The following is a 16,808-nucleotide window of genomic DNA, read 5'->3' as shown; positions in this document are numbered from 1 at the left end:
TTGATGTGTTCAGTGATCAAGGTAAAAGAAAGGTGCAGACAAAACTTGACGGGAAAAGAGTTCCAGTTTTATTTATATAACCACTACTATAAGTACCTCATGAAAACATAAAGAAACCATAGTAGGCTAACCATTTAAATGAGATTATATCTCCATACGTAGGTTCTCAGAGAGGAATAAAATAATATAACTTTCAAAATTAGGGGACTGGGCTGAGCCTTGTGTACAACCACAACACTTGAAAGGAATGTGTGGGGTAGAGACTAATGAGCGGAGTGAGGAGCTGGTTGCCTCTCTATGCTCCTTATGCTGATAATTTTCCCCTTCATTCCTTTCATTCCATTCCCCAAACAAAGACCTAGTGCAGTTATATCAATATTAATGTGGTTTCACTAGTGTTACCTCAGTAGCAATGTGAAGAAATAAGAGCAAAAACTGTCTTTCAGCACCTAACTTACATCTACTCTTACTTACCCAGCTATAACATATACCTTCTTACCAACGAATTTGTACCATTGTATGTTGTATCTCATATTATAACTTATATATATTTCTCTCTATCTCTTCATGTTTGAGAAACTACTGACAGTTCTATTTCTTTGTCACTACAAATGTGCAACAAAGATAATTCTGTGCATAAAGCACAAAGGGATGCATACACGTTTCAAAACCTGCTGTATATATAGCAAATTGAAAAGTAGAGGCATATGCTGCAAAACAAAGAACAGAGAAGGGACTTCAGTGCCTTATTTTTGAAGACCAGCGTAGTTCTGTGCTAAGCCTGTGACTCATTGTCCTTAGTTGAAGGCTGAGTTTTCTTTATTAGTATTTACAAAACCTCTAGTTTGGTGAGGATTATTTAATTCTTTTGCAGTGTTATGAAATTGCTAAGTACTCCTGCCAGGGGTTCAAGACAGGGCAATGCAATATATTTGTCCATCACGGTCCTCTCCTTGACATGAATGTAACGCAGTGTAAACTGTCCATATGTTATAGCATATGGCAGAATTCTGTATCTCATCATATACATTATTCTTTGTTCTCACTGTAAGCAAATGGAACTTTCACAGGGTGATACTGAATTAAACTGGAACACAGACTGAGTGATTCTTGTTATTATTAGAGCAGATTATTGAGAGACAACTCAGAAAGCAAGGTAAATTACAACTCTTTTTTCATCCCAAAGGAAAAAAACTAACTATCTACAGTATAGCTATGGTCTATAGGGCATATGCGTTTAGGCTCTCTTTAGTAGATTTTTAAAACTTTTCTCCATTCCTCTCCCACCAAACAAAAGGTATTAGGCAAGCAGTAGATAGTAAGTTCTTTCATATTCCACTCAGTTTATGTCTCAGATCCTTTCAAGAACTGGACTTTCTGGTACATTCTAAAATGCACAGTTTCAAAACTGCCTTCAAAATTACCTTATATTTTCACAATGAACATCCATGCCAAGAACTTGGAATGTAATAAAAATTTCAGTTCATTGTCATCACATTTTAAAGGAGAACCAGAAATGCTTGATTCCCCTTATACTACTATACCACAACATCACAGATATATACCAAAAATCTTTATTACTATTTCATAGGAGTAGTGGAGACAGGAAAAACTAAGAGCAAATGAAATTTAAATCTTGATTTAAATCTTGATTTCTTGTGCCAAGAAATTACCTGGCTTTTGTCATAATGCTATCTAGTTTTTTCATATTTGCCATAAACAGTGGGCGGTAAATTCTTGGTTGTATTTTTCTATGAAATGAGAATGGCACACAGGTCACACAGAGAACTGATTTAAATAATTGAAAGCTTTGATTTATATAGAGTGCATAATTTTGAATAGCAAAAAATACAATACTATGGAAACTAAATCCAGTAGGCTTGTCTCCTGAACAAGTGTCAATGTTACAATAAGTTGTTCATCTTTACAGCAAATGAGTTCTGGTTCAAGTAAATGTGGAGACAGTTCCTCCAATGTGATCAAAACCTGTACAGAAAGAAATACAGTGCCCAGAAAAACGAGCTGGAAAAAAGTTAATTTCTACTCCCCTGCTAATTTTTCTGACCTGCTTAGGTCAGTTATTGGTGCTATGGTTAGGGTACTTAAAGAACAGCTAAAATATTTACAGCAGGCTGAAGGTCCTCCAGGGTATGAAAAACTGAACAAAAATTAAAAAAAAAAAAAAAAAATTGTAAATGGCAGAAAAACACTTTTTTAATTTTTAAATTATTTTTGCTTCTGTTGTTCACCAATTATTTTGATAACACAGCTCATGTTGATAAAGTCGGATTTCTGGATCTGATAGAACAGAGCATGGCAAAAGAACTGAAGATAACAAATAAAGAGACCAGAATTTTCAAATGAGTAAATAATTGAATTAACTCATGTAAGTTTAAGTATATTTGCATGTATATAAAATAAATTTCAAGCTTTGTGTAACCATGTTACAATGCATCTATAGCCTGTAAAATGTCCTCTAGTTACAGTCCTCTGTGGTTGAAAGGCAACATATCTTTTCAAAAGTAATCTTGTGTTAATTTCAGGCCAGAAAAAATCTACAGGAAGAATGCTATTTTGTTATTCCAAAGACTGTTACTGTTATCAATAATTTACACCTCAGTTCCAGTGTTTAATTTTGTTTTGTTTTGCTTTTTGTTTTTTGTTTAATAGACTCATTATGGATAATTTCTGATAGGAGAGGGGTTACATTGCCTTACACCTTTCCCTACATAAGTAATTAGAAACTAAATTACCCCTGTCCTGGTTTGGGCCAGGATAGAACTAATTTTCTTTCTTGTAATTTTCCTTTCAGATGAATCTCTTATAAGTGTCTGTACTTGCTGAAATTAACAGCAAGTAAATCTCTCAGTCAGCTTCTGCTTCTAGGACTAACAATGCTCTATGCTTATAGTTACAGCTAGAGAATGGTATGCAGAACCAAGGCCACTGCTCAGTACTCAGGAACATCTTGTGGTACAGAAAAAGAAAAGGAGTAAAGAGGTCACACCTGCAACCCTCCTTTGGGGAGGAATAGACAAGACAAATGATCAAAATTGGTCAAACAGAGTATTCCATCCCATACTCAGTATACATTTGAAGGATCATGATGAATAAACACATGTAACTCTTTTTTTTTTAAATTTATTACTGTAAAGTATTTTTTCCATTCCTTGAAATTCTCTTGTGATGAATGACCTCCAACATTTCCATATCCTTTTACAAGTATGATAAAATGGATTAAAAAAATAATCACATTCCACTTTTTTTATGGCCTTTCTCTGACAAACACATTGCCAGTCACCACAATGTTTTACAGTAGTTGTGTATTCTTACAGAAAATAGGATCATGATATCTAGTCATATGCCTCCTCATTTTCTGTAGATTTTGCTTTATTGTCTGCAAATAGTAAGAGTGTGCTGATGGCATGGTGCAATTACCAAGTCCATAGCATCACATCAAGTTGTACCAAGACTTCATCATCCACTTTTTGCTTCATGTTTTTCTGACCTAAATACTAAAAGTATTTACCTTTTTTCTTTTTTTTAAAAAAAATGATCTCTGTTATAAGAGCTTGAGATCTCAATTTGTCACTGAAAAGTTTTCCACTGCTAAAAGCAAGTCAATTGGAGTTATCTCCAGGTGTGAAAAAGTGTCTTTGAAATAAGTATTTAGTGATTTTGAACACTTAAAGCAATGTCAGTCTATCCAATATAAAACCATTTTCAGCAGTGACTTGCTCTGACTAACAGCTACTGTCAAAAAGAGCAGCATAATCATAGCCTAAATCTTCAGGATTCATAATTGGAGAGCACAGAGAATGAAAAACAAAAGTGTGCTTGTAATAGGTTTATATAAAGGTAGGTACATCTATGATTTACTCACTGACACTGACACTGATTTGAGTTAGGATGATGAATTGAAATGAAACAACTGGAGCCTTTCCACTATACTTCAATCAGATGGAAGCAAAGGTAAATTTTCCTCAAGTGCAAAATAGTTCCATAAACTTTTTTGATCATTTTGCATTACAACTTCCCAAATAAACTACTATCGAAACATTACAAAGACATAAACCAGCAAGCTAATTCTCTTTAGAACAAAAGGTTTAGCCCAGAGTTTTTAGATCTGTACAGCTGGGTTGGAAGAAAGGAGAAAAGTTTTAGTTATAGATTTCCACATCTCTACAACCAAGGAAAGAAAAAGCAGGAAAACCAGAAAAATAACACCTCAAGTGTATCTTTCTAAACTGAGAATTTGAGATTCAGTGTGTGAAGGCCTGAGCTCCTCTCACTAAATGTGAACAGTACATCTGATACCAGTAGTTCTGCACTTAAAATCCATCTCAAAATGACATAATTCACGCACGCTGTTACAGTCTAACATTAAAGTAACATTAAAATTTTTTTTTGTTTGGATACATGAAACAAAGTCCAACCACAGAAAATGGTTGAGTGCAAGCAGATTTTATTTGACAATTGACACAGGCAAACAATGTAGAACCAGACAAAAGAGGTAGAGAGAAAAAGGAAATATAAGAAAGAGAGAGAGAAAAAGTCGTAAGAAGTGGTAAGAAAGAACAAGAGTGAAGAGAGGAGAAATAAAGGGTAAGAAGGTGGGAAGAATGAGAAAGAGAGAGAGAGCCACCACCAGGGGTGCAGCTGTCCGGTGAGGCTCTTCAGGATGGCGCTGATCCTGGACAGAGTCCGGTGTAGTAATGGTGGTGGGTCAAAAGACAACGAAGTCAGTGCATGGACAGCAATATATACCCCTGAGTCCTTTTGTTCTGAAGGGGAAACTGTCAGTCAGCCAGGGTTGTTAGCAGGCAGGCTGCCTGGAGGGGAGCAGAAGGGTGTAGTGCCCCACCCAGTCATCAATTCTTACCTTCTTCCAGAAGCCATTCCTCCTCTCTTCCAGCCACTTAACCAGGCACATTGTGCCTCCAGGGCCATCCCAGCATTGAAGGTTGGCCCTCAGGAAAGGGGCTTCTTCCTGATGCCATCCTTGCTTTGCTCCAGCCCCATTAGCATGCCTGGAGGGATGTCCCAGCATCGAAGGCTGGTGCTCAGAAGAGGAATGGCCTCCACACAACAGCTCTTATCACATCCCCAGGGGTCATTCCTGCTCAGCTCTGGCCAGACTGCTCCTCCGCCCAAGCCAGGGCTATTCATTTTAAGACTGCTCTTTTGAAACAGTTGCAAATCAGTGAGGTCAGACTCACACACACACACATGCAGATTCTTTTTGGCTTGCATAACAAGTGCAATTTTCTACATAGATGACATGCAGCCCAGGTCCATGATGCAAACCGTGTGGAATCCTATTAGCGTGTCCACCTAACCTGAACTTTTTACACAAGTAACTTGTGTTCTGCAAATACAGAGTAAGCCCACCTTGATGGGATTTGGTATCTGTGCATCTCAGTATGTTGAGGTGACCTTGTCATTTAGACATAACAGAATCAGCTTCAGAATCAAGCTGCGAAGATCATGAGCAACCCTTCTTAAAGGGCCATTTTCTACTTTTGCATTTTTCCCTGGATATAATATAAAAATTTAATCCGAGGAAGCTGCAAAAACTGCAGAGAAATTTAAAAGCTCTTATTTCCTCAGGAAAAATACATACCAGGAAGAGCATTGGGAGCAAAAAAGTAATGGGAAAAAAAATGTAACTACCTTCCAGACATGTGTACATATATATATGTGTGTGTGTGTATACATATATATACATATATATATATATATATATATATTTATAAATACGTATATCTGATGACCCTATAAAAGATGTTACATCAAGTGCCCAGCAAGATCATGGAACAGTTTCTCCTGAAGGCTCTGCTGAGGCACCTGGAAAATGAGGACGTAGCTGGTGGCAACAAGCAAGTCTTCATGAAGGGCAAATCATGACTGCTTTGATGGTCTTTTACAATGGGGTCACAACACCAGTAGACAGGGGAGAAGAAATGTCATTATCTACCTGGACTTGTGTAAAGCTCTCAACACTGTCCTGCACAACATTATGGTCTCTAAACTGGAAAGATATGTATTTGATGGGTGGAATATCTGGTGGATAAGCAACTGGTTGGATGATCACACTCGAAATGTTATGATCAATGGCTTGATGAGCAGATTAAATGTGATGAGTGGAGTCTCTCAAAGTCAGTACTGGAATCAGTGTGATTTATCATATTTCTCAGTGGCATGAAAAGTAGAAGAGAGTGCACCTTCAGCAAGTTTTTCAAGGACAAACATCTGTGTGGAAAGAAGGGAGGTTATCCAGAGGGACCCTGGCAAGCTTGAGAGGTAGGCCCATGTCAGTCTTATGAAGTTCAACAAGGCCAAATGCAAGGTCCTGCACCTGGGTCAGGCTATCCCAAACCCAAATGCAGCTTGGACAGAGAATGGTTTGAGAACAGTCCTGAGGAGAAGAACTTGGGGGGTTTGGATGATGATAAGTTCATGTGCCAGCAATATGTGCTTGCTGCCCAGAAAGCGAGCTGTATCCTTGGCTGTACCAAAAGAAGTGTTGCCAGCAGGGCAAGGTCAGTTATTGTCTCCCTCTACTGACCCCACCTGATGTACTGCATCCGTATCTGGAGCTCCCAACACAAGAAGGACATGAAGATCTTGGAGTGAATCCAGAAGAGGGTCACAGAGATGATCAGAGGGCTAGAGTACCTCACCCTCAAAAATAGGTTGAGAAAGTTGGGATTGTTAAGCCTGGAGAAGAGAAGGGTCTGGGGAGAACTTTAAGCTGCCTTCCAGTACCTGAAGGGAGCACTAATAAAAACTTAGGAGCTACTTTTTACAAGGGCATGTTGCGACAGGACACAGAGTAATGATTTCAAAGTGGAAGAGGGTAGATTTAGGTTAGAGGTTAGGAGGAAGTCTTTAGTGTGAGGGTGGTGAGACACTGGAACAGGTTGCCCTGTAAATGCCCTCCATAAAACCCTGAAATGAATAATAACAGCAGCCCTGAGAAAGTGGACATTGTTCTAAGGTGGCATACTCATTTGATAAACCATTTTGACAGTGTTGATGCAAGGGGAGCCCTTAATTCAGTAGGAACCCTGATAAGTAGGATGCTGCTCTTACTTGATAAGGAACAATGGCTGGCAAGAAGAGCCCTGCAGAGGCAGAGTGCGGTCTTGCAAAAGACCTCTTTCTTGTTTAAGGACAAAGTGCATGGGTGAAAATAAAGGTCATTACTTGATCAGTCCTGATATTGGGGACTGAATGACCACCTGGGCCAACAACCAATTTCCAGAACATTCTTGTTCTCAGCACTAAGCCTGCACAAAGTAGGCTGAGCCTCACTCTAGAGAGGCAGGGTCAGGTAGCATAAAAGATGCAGATTTGGAATGCTTGGAACGTGTACTCACCATCTAAGGAACATAATGTCATGACAAGGTCATTGCTGGATGGTGATATCTTTTCTTTTTCTTTTTTTTCTTCATATGTCTCTCTGTTTCTAAATTTATTCTGGGCTCATAAGAATAAGAGGACCAGCTGTAAATTGTTGCTTTGAGAGAAATACTGTTGTGTTTGGGGTTTTTTAAAGCTTTATAGTTTCATTCAGTTTTAGGAAAAGTTATGTTTTGCATCAACCTCCTGGGTAACAGTGTTACCCTTCAAGTACCATGAAGAGTGTTATGGAAGTTAATCTCACCAACTGAGTTGCTAAAAGAGATTAACAGGGAGAGGGTTAAGCCTTCCCCTGAGGAAGTGAGAAAAAGTGCCTACCCATAGGGACCTGCTGAGATGCGACACCCCCTCCCTGGAAGTGTTTAAGGTCAGGTTGGATCGGTCTTTGAGCAATCTGATCTAATGGGAGGTGCCCCTTCCTATGGGAGGGGTGTTGGAACTAGATGATCTTTAAGGCCCCTTAAAACCCAAACCATTATATAATTCAATTCTATGGTATAAGTGACTACTCACAATAGCAGGAGACTAATATTCTGTGAGCTCTTTTTAATATCTATTAAGGTGAATTTTACCTTAATTTAATCAAGCAAGAGGGGGGAATCCAAGTGCACTACCTACTGGTTGTCCTCTTTCTGAGTTTTAAGAGCTTTCTGAGTTTTTCAGCTGATGCATGCAGAAATGCAGGCTCGTAACTTGATACCACTGCTTTTTTGTGCTCCATTTCACAGAGATGTCTCTGAAAGCATACTTGATGAATGTGCTAAAACAACCTCATCTTTCTCGCTTAGGACATGGTGTGGAGACTGAGTTTTTATGTACATATTAGAGAGCCATATTTTGGGGTTTGTTTTTTTCCAAATGATGAATAATTATTCTATTACAAATAGTTCCTTCTTGTAGGACAAAAATGGCAGGCAAACAATTGAAGTCTTAAAGCCACCACAGGCAGTCTGTGTTTATCTTTCTGATGTGATAGAAGCAGCAGGAAATATCCTCTCTGATTTACTGTTTGACAGACCAGTGTTTTCTGTCAGTAGTCTGAAGTCACTAAGTATCTGTTTGGAAAATTTGTCATGACTAAAAGGTTCTTTTTACCAATAAGCTAAAAGAAACCCCAAAACAATACCAAATATACAAGAGTGAAACAATATTCATTAGTTTAAGAAAAAAAAATCAGAAAACAACACAGTGAAGATCACAAAGTTTCATTTTGATAATAACCTTTTTTTGTACCATCAAACTAAATGCTATACACGAAGACTCCTGTGATAATTTGGAGAATAAAGAAAACCTCTAGCCATGACATGGAAAGATTCAGAAACATCCTTTTTGTAGATTCAGTAGGCAACACTGCCAACTGAGGAATCAGGTGAAATTTTCTTCTTTCACATTTTAGAAGGTAATTTATGGAAAGGTCAGGTTTACCTCACAACGGACAACTAAAAGTTTGGGATGCAGGTTTGGCTATGATCTGAGTTCTGGACAACAAAATGCATGTACAATGTCAAGAAAAGCACTTAAGCATGGGATCAAGGGTAGCTCAAGCTTCAGCAGTTACACATCTCTGTTTCAAGCTTCTGGACTGCTGGTCACACACAAAATATTTTTATGACAGATCCATGTTGTCCACATCCAGAGAATGTGCTCTGGAATATATTATTAAGAAGAATTACTTTGGTGATGTAATGATAGTACTGCCAGCTTCTGCTCCTACTACATCCTTGTGATGGAAAATTAGACTTTTCATTCATACTTTTTAAAAGTAGCTTTCTATTCTTTGTTAAGCTTTTCTAATTTTTTATCACATTTGATGTCTTTTGCTGATGCTGAATCAGCCCAAAAGAGGTTACTGATAGACTTTTGGACTTCCGTACTTCACTGCATACAAACTCAAACTATCCTCTGTCACTTAACAGCTTAAATATTTTTCCATAAAAACCTCTATGTCATCTACCACCAAGCACCTTCTTACTTGTTAAAATATCAAGAACAGAAAATTATTTAGTTCTAAAATGAGCTGAAAAATATAAACTGCAATTTATGACATTCATTCTGTTAGCAGAGGCTTTATATTTTACTTTATGCCTTTTTATCCCTGCAAATTTTGGATGTTCCCTGCCTTTAACCTGGGTGAATCCTAGTCCTCTTCAATTCACAATGCCAGCATCTCTGTTTTGATCATTTATCATTTTATAATTCCAACAGACCTTTGCTGATCCACTGCTAGGTGAATTCTGGAATTTTTATCAACTTCTAAGGGAAAAGTTAAGCTGATTAAGCACACGTATTTAATTCAGGAAGGAAAGACAATGCCTTTTTTACAATGAATAAGCTTTCAATTTTTCTGTTCTAAATTAGCAATCAGTTTTTACGACTAAGGGCTAGCTTATTCCTTTGGCATTGGCTAGTAAGGATCCTTGGAACATAAATATATGCAATAAGCCAATAATTCTGCCTGCCTTTCTGCTGCTCTTGAGGGTATTGCAGTTCTGGCAAATAGACGGGTAATGGGAATTAGAAGGAGAGGAAAAAAAAACAGCAATAAAAATATAAATCACAAAAGGAAGGAAATCCATTTGGTCTTTGGCAGCAAAGACACCGCTCAGCTAATCCATGCTGAGTGCAATCCAATACTCCTTTATATAATCCTGTTCTTGTGGAAGAAAATTAAAGTTTAATGCAATAACGGCTGACACAAATCACTTTTGTTGCCCAGAAGCAGATTAAAGAATAGTTAAAATCATACAAATCTAATTTCTTTTCTGGTTTTTGTTTTATTTTATCCAGTGACATCTTTGTTCTTTAATCTGCTGCATCGGTTTTTTGATTATTAAGCATATATTCCAAATCATGGAGAGATTTTTTGATGGAGAGAAACGGAAAGAAAATAGCGACACCAAAGAAATTATTAGTTCTCAAATGGCAGGTGTTAAAGCTATTTTAGAAATTCATAAATTTTTCATAAGTTCATATGGGTCCTTGCCTTTAATCAATCTGCGTCAAGGGAACTTTAATATAAGCATAAAAGCAGTAGAATGTTATCAGTCATAATTGGAGCTGTACAGGTCACCTCTATTAGCTATTAGTCTTGTGTATGTATGCATGTGTCTCTCTGCAAAATGTCTAAAATCTTCCAGCAACAGAACAAACTGAGGGTTTCTGCAAGAGACAAAAATGTAAGAAAGAGAGAGAGCAGTGATCTTGATCTTCCATTTTCTTACTCCAGCCATCAGCCTCAAACTGCTCTTCATAAGCAAATTGAACTAAATTCCCAAAACAAAAGAAGATGAAAGCTGATCCTGGGTATATGACACTCCAGACAATAAATTCCCTCATGACAGAGAAAGTTACAATTTATCTGAAATTTTGATCACATTTATAACTGTGTTGAAATAGGATCAGCATTTTCATTTTCTTTACCTTTGTCCATGACTCTTAACATATTCTCTCCTACAAATTCATTTGGGAAACTTCCTTGCTTACACTTAATACTGGTGATATATCTTAATTGCAGATGTATCTGAAAAGAATGCAGGAGTCAGTATAAAGTTACCATTTTTCCCAGTATGGCCATCAAAGAATTATTGGGAAATTTGTGAAATACAATATGGAAGTGGAATGACTGCAAAATTTCTCCATTGTCTCTCTTCTCCACATGAATTCTTACAGCAATATCTCTACAGGTCTATGGTCCACACTCAGAGAAGGGAAGGACTACTGCTGAAAAAAACCTGTTTTTAATAAACAGCTCGGCTTAAAAACTTGAAAAGGTCTCTTTCATTTTTGTTACATTATATTTCCCTACTTCAGACTGTAGGCAAGGAGAAGCCAACATCTAGTGGTAGTTGAAGGTCGCTACAAATTTTAGGTATAATCCAGAACAAGTTTCTAAGTGAGCTATTTGCCTAGGAATGCCACATTGCCAGCAATAATAGAAAGGAAGTAAATCTCTAAAAACTGCAACAAACTGAAACCATAGGAGGACTTTATGGGAAGAAAATAGAATTAGTAGAGTTTTGTTCTGTCTCTGTGACATTCAGCTATCTCCTTGATGGAAGCTGTTTTGTATCATCTTGACATCTGTTCTCACTTACAGTGAGGCAAAAAGGCAACTTAAAAACCATCTTCTTACTAAACTTCAGCATACATGCCTTTTTACACCTGTGGGTTTCTCTCAGTGCTTTATTAATACTTACTTTTCTCACTCCTTTTTTAAAAGGATAACACTTGCAATTGAGCTTGTAAAGCACTGAGTCTCATTATTGGCACATGAAAGAAAGTCTGTAGAGAGTGGTGAAATTTGTACACTGTTATGAGGCAATTGTCTTAATCATAATTTATTTAGAGATAATGTATTTAAAAAGACCAAGAGAGAAATTGAGAGAGTGTCTTGTTTTCCCTCTTATCTTTTCTGTATTTACATGAAAAACACCACAACAGTGTGTTTTATTACCCTTCTATATTGTGATCTACTCTAACATAATCCAGCAGTGGTAAAATACACTTGCTGGTCTCTGGAGTGCTATTGGATCCATAGGTTAAGTCCCACCTTAACAGACCACTTGTACTGTCATTCTGTGCATATGGCAAAGCATATTAAACACAGTGCAGAAGCAGGGTATGTGCAGGGTGTGTCTGTGTGTGTATGTTTGTTAATCTCTTTGCAGCCTTGGCTTAAACTGCAAATGTCATCACCATGGAGGCATTCGAATCCAACAGGTGGGATAATAAACCATGACATTTCTAGCACTTTTAATTGTATTGGGAGTGCTGGTGTAACTTTCAATACAAACAGTTCCACTTGATGTCAGCAACAGAACAGGTAGTTTTTACCCCATGTCCAGTTGAACAAGGATGTAAGTTTCCTACCTCTAATACTCTTTATGAACTTTCAGGTGGTGAAACCTGTAACCTGTGCCATTCCCATCTTTGCTGGTTCAGCTACTGGATGGTGACAACCTGCTATGTCTGGTCTAACAGTGATTTACTGTGTAATAAAATTAAAGCATTAGCATGTTATTCCTGACCACCCAACCCTAAAGGGATGTGGTGCTTTTAGGAGAGGTTCTCTAAAGGAAATTGCAACATACAGGGATTTGTTGTGAGCCTATTGCCATCAAGTGCAACACAGTTAAGTGAAACATGACATCTGTGATCTGCTTTTTCTTTATTGTGGCTCTTCCTTATGGCATTTTTAGCAGCTGTATTCCTGAAGAAAAGGGTAGACTACTGCTTCCACAGTGAAGACTTATATTTAAAGTATAAAAAATTTAAAGTATAAATATTATAGCTTGTAAAATAGAACTAATCAAAAGACAGTGCATTTTTAAAGCTCCAAGTCAACATCTCTTCTGCATCACAGTTATTAATGTCAGTTAATCTATTTTGAATCCATATCATAGTGATAATAATGTAACAACAATCACAATACCAACAACAGTAGTGTTAATAAATCTTTTTCCTTTAAAACAGAAGTTAGAAAAGTTTATTTCATTGAATAATCAAGTACTGAGTGTTAGCTTGTTTGAAATCAACCTTCTTTCATTCTAAGATATGATCATTAATACTGGTTTAAATTGGAAGAATATCAAAATGACAGTATTTGCACATAAGGCAGCAGGAGACAAAGCCTTCATGCTGTGTTTCAAGAGATCTTTTTCTCAGCACTGCAAACAGTAAAGGGGAGAATTTGGATAAATGGGAGTAAAAAGGGGTTAAATGAAACTGTGAAAGCAGAGTAAAATTAACATGCAAGTCTTTTCGAATAAATTTCTAGTAATTTACATTGGATTAAATATTTTTCTTCTAATTAGATTTGAATTGTAGCAATTTCAGTGTATGCTAAGGACTCTAACTTCTGATTCTTTTTGCTGCTATGACTTATGTTTTTTATTTTCTGCAATATTACTTGGAATGTCTCTTTCAATACATGTGCTATTTTAAAATAAATCTTTGCATATGTGTTTGCTACTGAAGCTAGAAGCCAGCTCTTAATTACAAAATTAGTTAAATTCCTTTCAGCTTACTACATTTGCAAGCCTCCTAGCATACAAAAGCATGCTTTCAAGTAAGTTAGGCATCCTCATCTGGCAAAACTATTGCTTTTTTCCTTTTGTCCCAACTATTTCCTGCTTTAGATGCTCTGTCTTGCATATTGGAGTGGGCTCCTCTGGAACAAATGAAACACTTGCCAAAAATCATATTATATTAAAAATAACCTTCATGTTCAGTCTAGTTTAACTATCATTTCCACTGATGTCAGTGGCAGAGTTTTTGCTGAAATACCCACAGAGTGAAAATGTTCTCAGTACTGCCAACCTTTCTCTTTGGTAAGGAAAAATCTTACAAAGTCAGAATCAGCAGAAAAATAACAGAAAATTTGCCGCAAAACTTTAGAAATCAACTCAAGCACTTACTGCATAACCCTACTTACTTTCTGCTAATCATCTTTAAAACAGGTTTAAGTTTCTGTCTGCTTGATATTTGACTGAAAAGTCACGTTGACTTTAGTGCTATCAATGCTTTTTAACTGCTTGGTGAAAAATGACTGCAGAAGTTATATATCAAACTAAAATTCCAGTGAGTGTCTTCTCCAGTCTTCAGGAAGCCTGGGGCATGGTTAGAAGTCGTGAAAAGTATCAGGTATGCGACCCAAAAAGTATCCCCTAGTCCAGACATTATGCTTGTGAATTCAGCTCCTCTTTTCCACAGCTTAGGTACAAAGTTCTAACCAAGTCCCTGAATACCTGCTGAGAAATCTAAGATGAATTGCATCTTGCCCTTGAGGCTTTTGCAGGACAATGAAAATGTACAGACATCAAAAATACTGTGAACATTTTGTAAAACTCAAGAATAACTAGTACAGTAACAACACAACAGGATTTTAGTTCATGAATTTTTTAAATAAGAGTGTATAGGTTGGAAGAAGGTCACTAATATATAGCCAGAGTAGTGGATTCTAGTCTTAGCTCTGCTTGACTTCTTCTCGTCTCTCTGTACTTCTGGTGTCCTTTTCCATGTTTAGTCCCAAGCAGCTCATTCCACACCAGGTCAGAACCATCCCAAATTCAGTGTTTCCTTGACAGTGAGCATGTAGAGTGATTCACTCAATTGTAATGAGCCCATCAGAATGAGCTCACAGAGTAGAGACTTCCTCTCTCCTAACAATTTTAAGGGAACTGACTATTACAGCCACATATGCATGATAAATAGTAGTAGAAACCCTGTATAATAAAGCTAAATTTTTATACCAGTGACAGCTTAAAATGTTAGTACTCAGAAATAAAGCTCTAAACAGCAGTTCCAATCTCAGACACATTGTGGACCATGGCTTGTCACTAAAGATCATGGGAGCATGGCAGCACCTGCTGTTTAGGCCTATTCAGGCATGTTATAAAATTGGCTGTTTCTCACAGGCAGTTTTGCCAACTAATCCCATGCCAAAAATGTATTTTAACAAAGAGGTAAAATATTAACTGGCAAGGGATAGGGGGGAGAACTCAGAGAAACAGCATTGGTTTATGTCTGTTGTGCTGCATGATTGCTGCTCTGGTTCCACTGTGTCCTTGCTTCACAGCACAAGCATCTATTATACTCACCGAATTATGCCCAGTCATTTCTTGGGTTATCCTGAAATCTGTATTATTTTGAATAGTTTGGCCCTTGCTGAGAAGTAAATAATGACAGGACTAGAGGAAATGGCCTGAAGTTGCACCATAGGAGGCTTAGACTAGGTATCAAGAGTAATTTCTTTACTGAAAGAGTAATCAGGCACTGGAAAGGACTGCCTAGGGAGGTGGTGGAGTCACCATCCCTGGAAGTATGAAATAGACATTTAGGTGTGCCATTTAGGACATGCTTCAGTGGGATGGTGGCTTTTTCTGTATTGACAGTTAGATTCAGTGATATTAGGGGTCTTTTTCCAACCATGACAATTCTGTGACTGAAATGCATTCAGACTACATCTGTGGAAAGACATAGACTTTATTAGGTACTGAACAAGCTTTCTAATGGCAGATTTTCCAGCCAAGGACCTTGCTCATAACCTGGCATCCTAAGGCAAAGAAGGAATATAATTACAGAAAACAGCTAAGACAATCTTGTAAAGTGCTGGTGAAACCCTACGTTAGCCAAATGAGTATATTACAGTAAAAGGGGATAACAATAACATACTGATGATTTGTTAGAGCAATCTTTGCTACATTTCTAAGAGTGTGTCACCTGTGATGTTGAATTTCAACTTGCAATAATAATTTAATCTTTATTAATAAACCTTGTTCATTACAGTCCATAAAGTATTCCACAAAATCACCTTATCCCAAGGAATTGTATAAGAATCATAAACCCCTAATTTATAAACAGAGTTATGCAAATAGAAAAGTCAAGAAAATTGATGGAGCCCATAGAAAAATCTTCTGCCAGAGCTAGTGTAAGAATGTAACCACTTGGCATGGATTTAAGCCTGTGGCTGCTGCTAAAGCCAGAGGAAAAAATAATTTTTTAAAATGCCATTCCAGAGTTCATAGCTTGCAAGGCCCTATACTCAGCCTGCTATAAAACACTTTAAAAAAATTTAAAAAAAAGAGGAAAGATAGAAGAGAAAAATCGTGTGCCAAAGAATGCTAAAACACTACAGGGTTCTGCAAGGTGCAAGGCATACAAGGTATTAAGGACTCTGTTAACTAATCTTCTTAATCATCATGACAGCACAGAAGGAGGAAGAGCCACGAATAACAAGTATATGCAGGCAGGTATCCAGGGTCTCTTTGTTTTAAATGACTAATTTAATAAAACCTTTAGACTCCTAATTCAGAGTCTAGTAAACATCTGTTATAGAAAAATAGAGTGCTCTGGAATAAGGAGGCAAGACAGATTGCAATGAGCAAATATACTGCAGGCCCAAGGAGCCCCCACTTCCCTTCTTAGCCTTGTCAAAATGTTGAAGTCATAAAGCTGGGAAGGAAATCTGTTGTGTTTTTCTAGGCTGTGAAATCTCCAAGTGTCAGTTCTTTTTAAGGGAAATGATTTCTGATGGTGACATAAGTTTAACCTGCTGTTTATTGCAAAATGGTGTATGAGGCATCAACCTGGATTTCAGGTCCTGTAAATGCTAATGCATACTATATCAACAAATCTGTAAGAACTCTGGGTCAAATTTTGTAGTTCTTACTCAGACTGAACACAATCAAAATTTAAGTGAACAATGAGTAAAGGCTAAAAGTACTAAAAGTAAAGGCTATAGCATTTGGCAATTTTATCCTTACTTTAGTTCCCCTTTAAAAACTAAGGCAAAAATTAATTATTTCATATTCTGCATGCCACTGGGAGGTGCAGAGTGAAATAGAGTAGGATAAGGAAAGACCTGTGAAGGGAAGAGTCTGAAT

This window comes from Heliangelus exortis, chromosome Z (assembly GCF_036169615.1).
Source record: "Heliangelus exortis chromosome Z, bHelExo1.hap1, whole genome shotgun sequence".
Lineage (NCBI taxonomy): Eukaryota > Metazoa > Chordata > Aves > Apodiformes > Trochilidae > Heliangelus > Heliangelus exortis.
The sequence above is the reverse complement of the archived record's forward strand: the minus strand, read 5'-3'. Positions refer to the sequence as shown.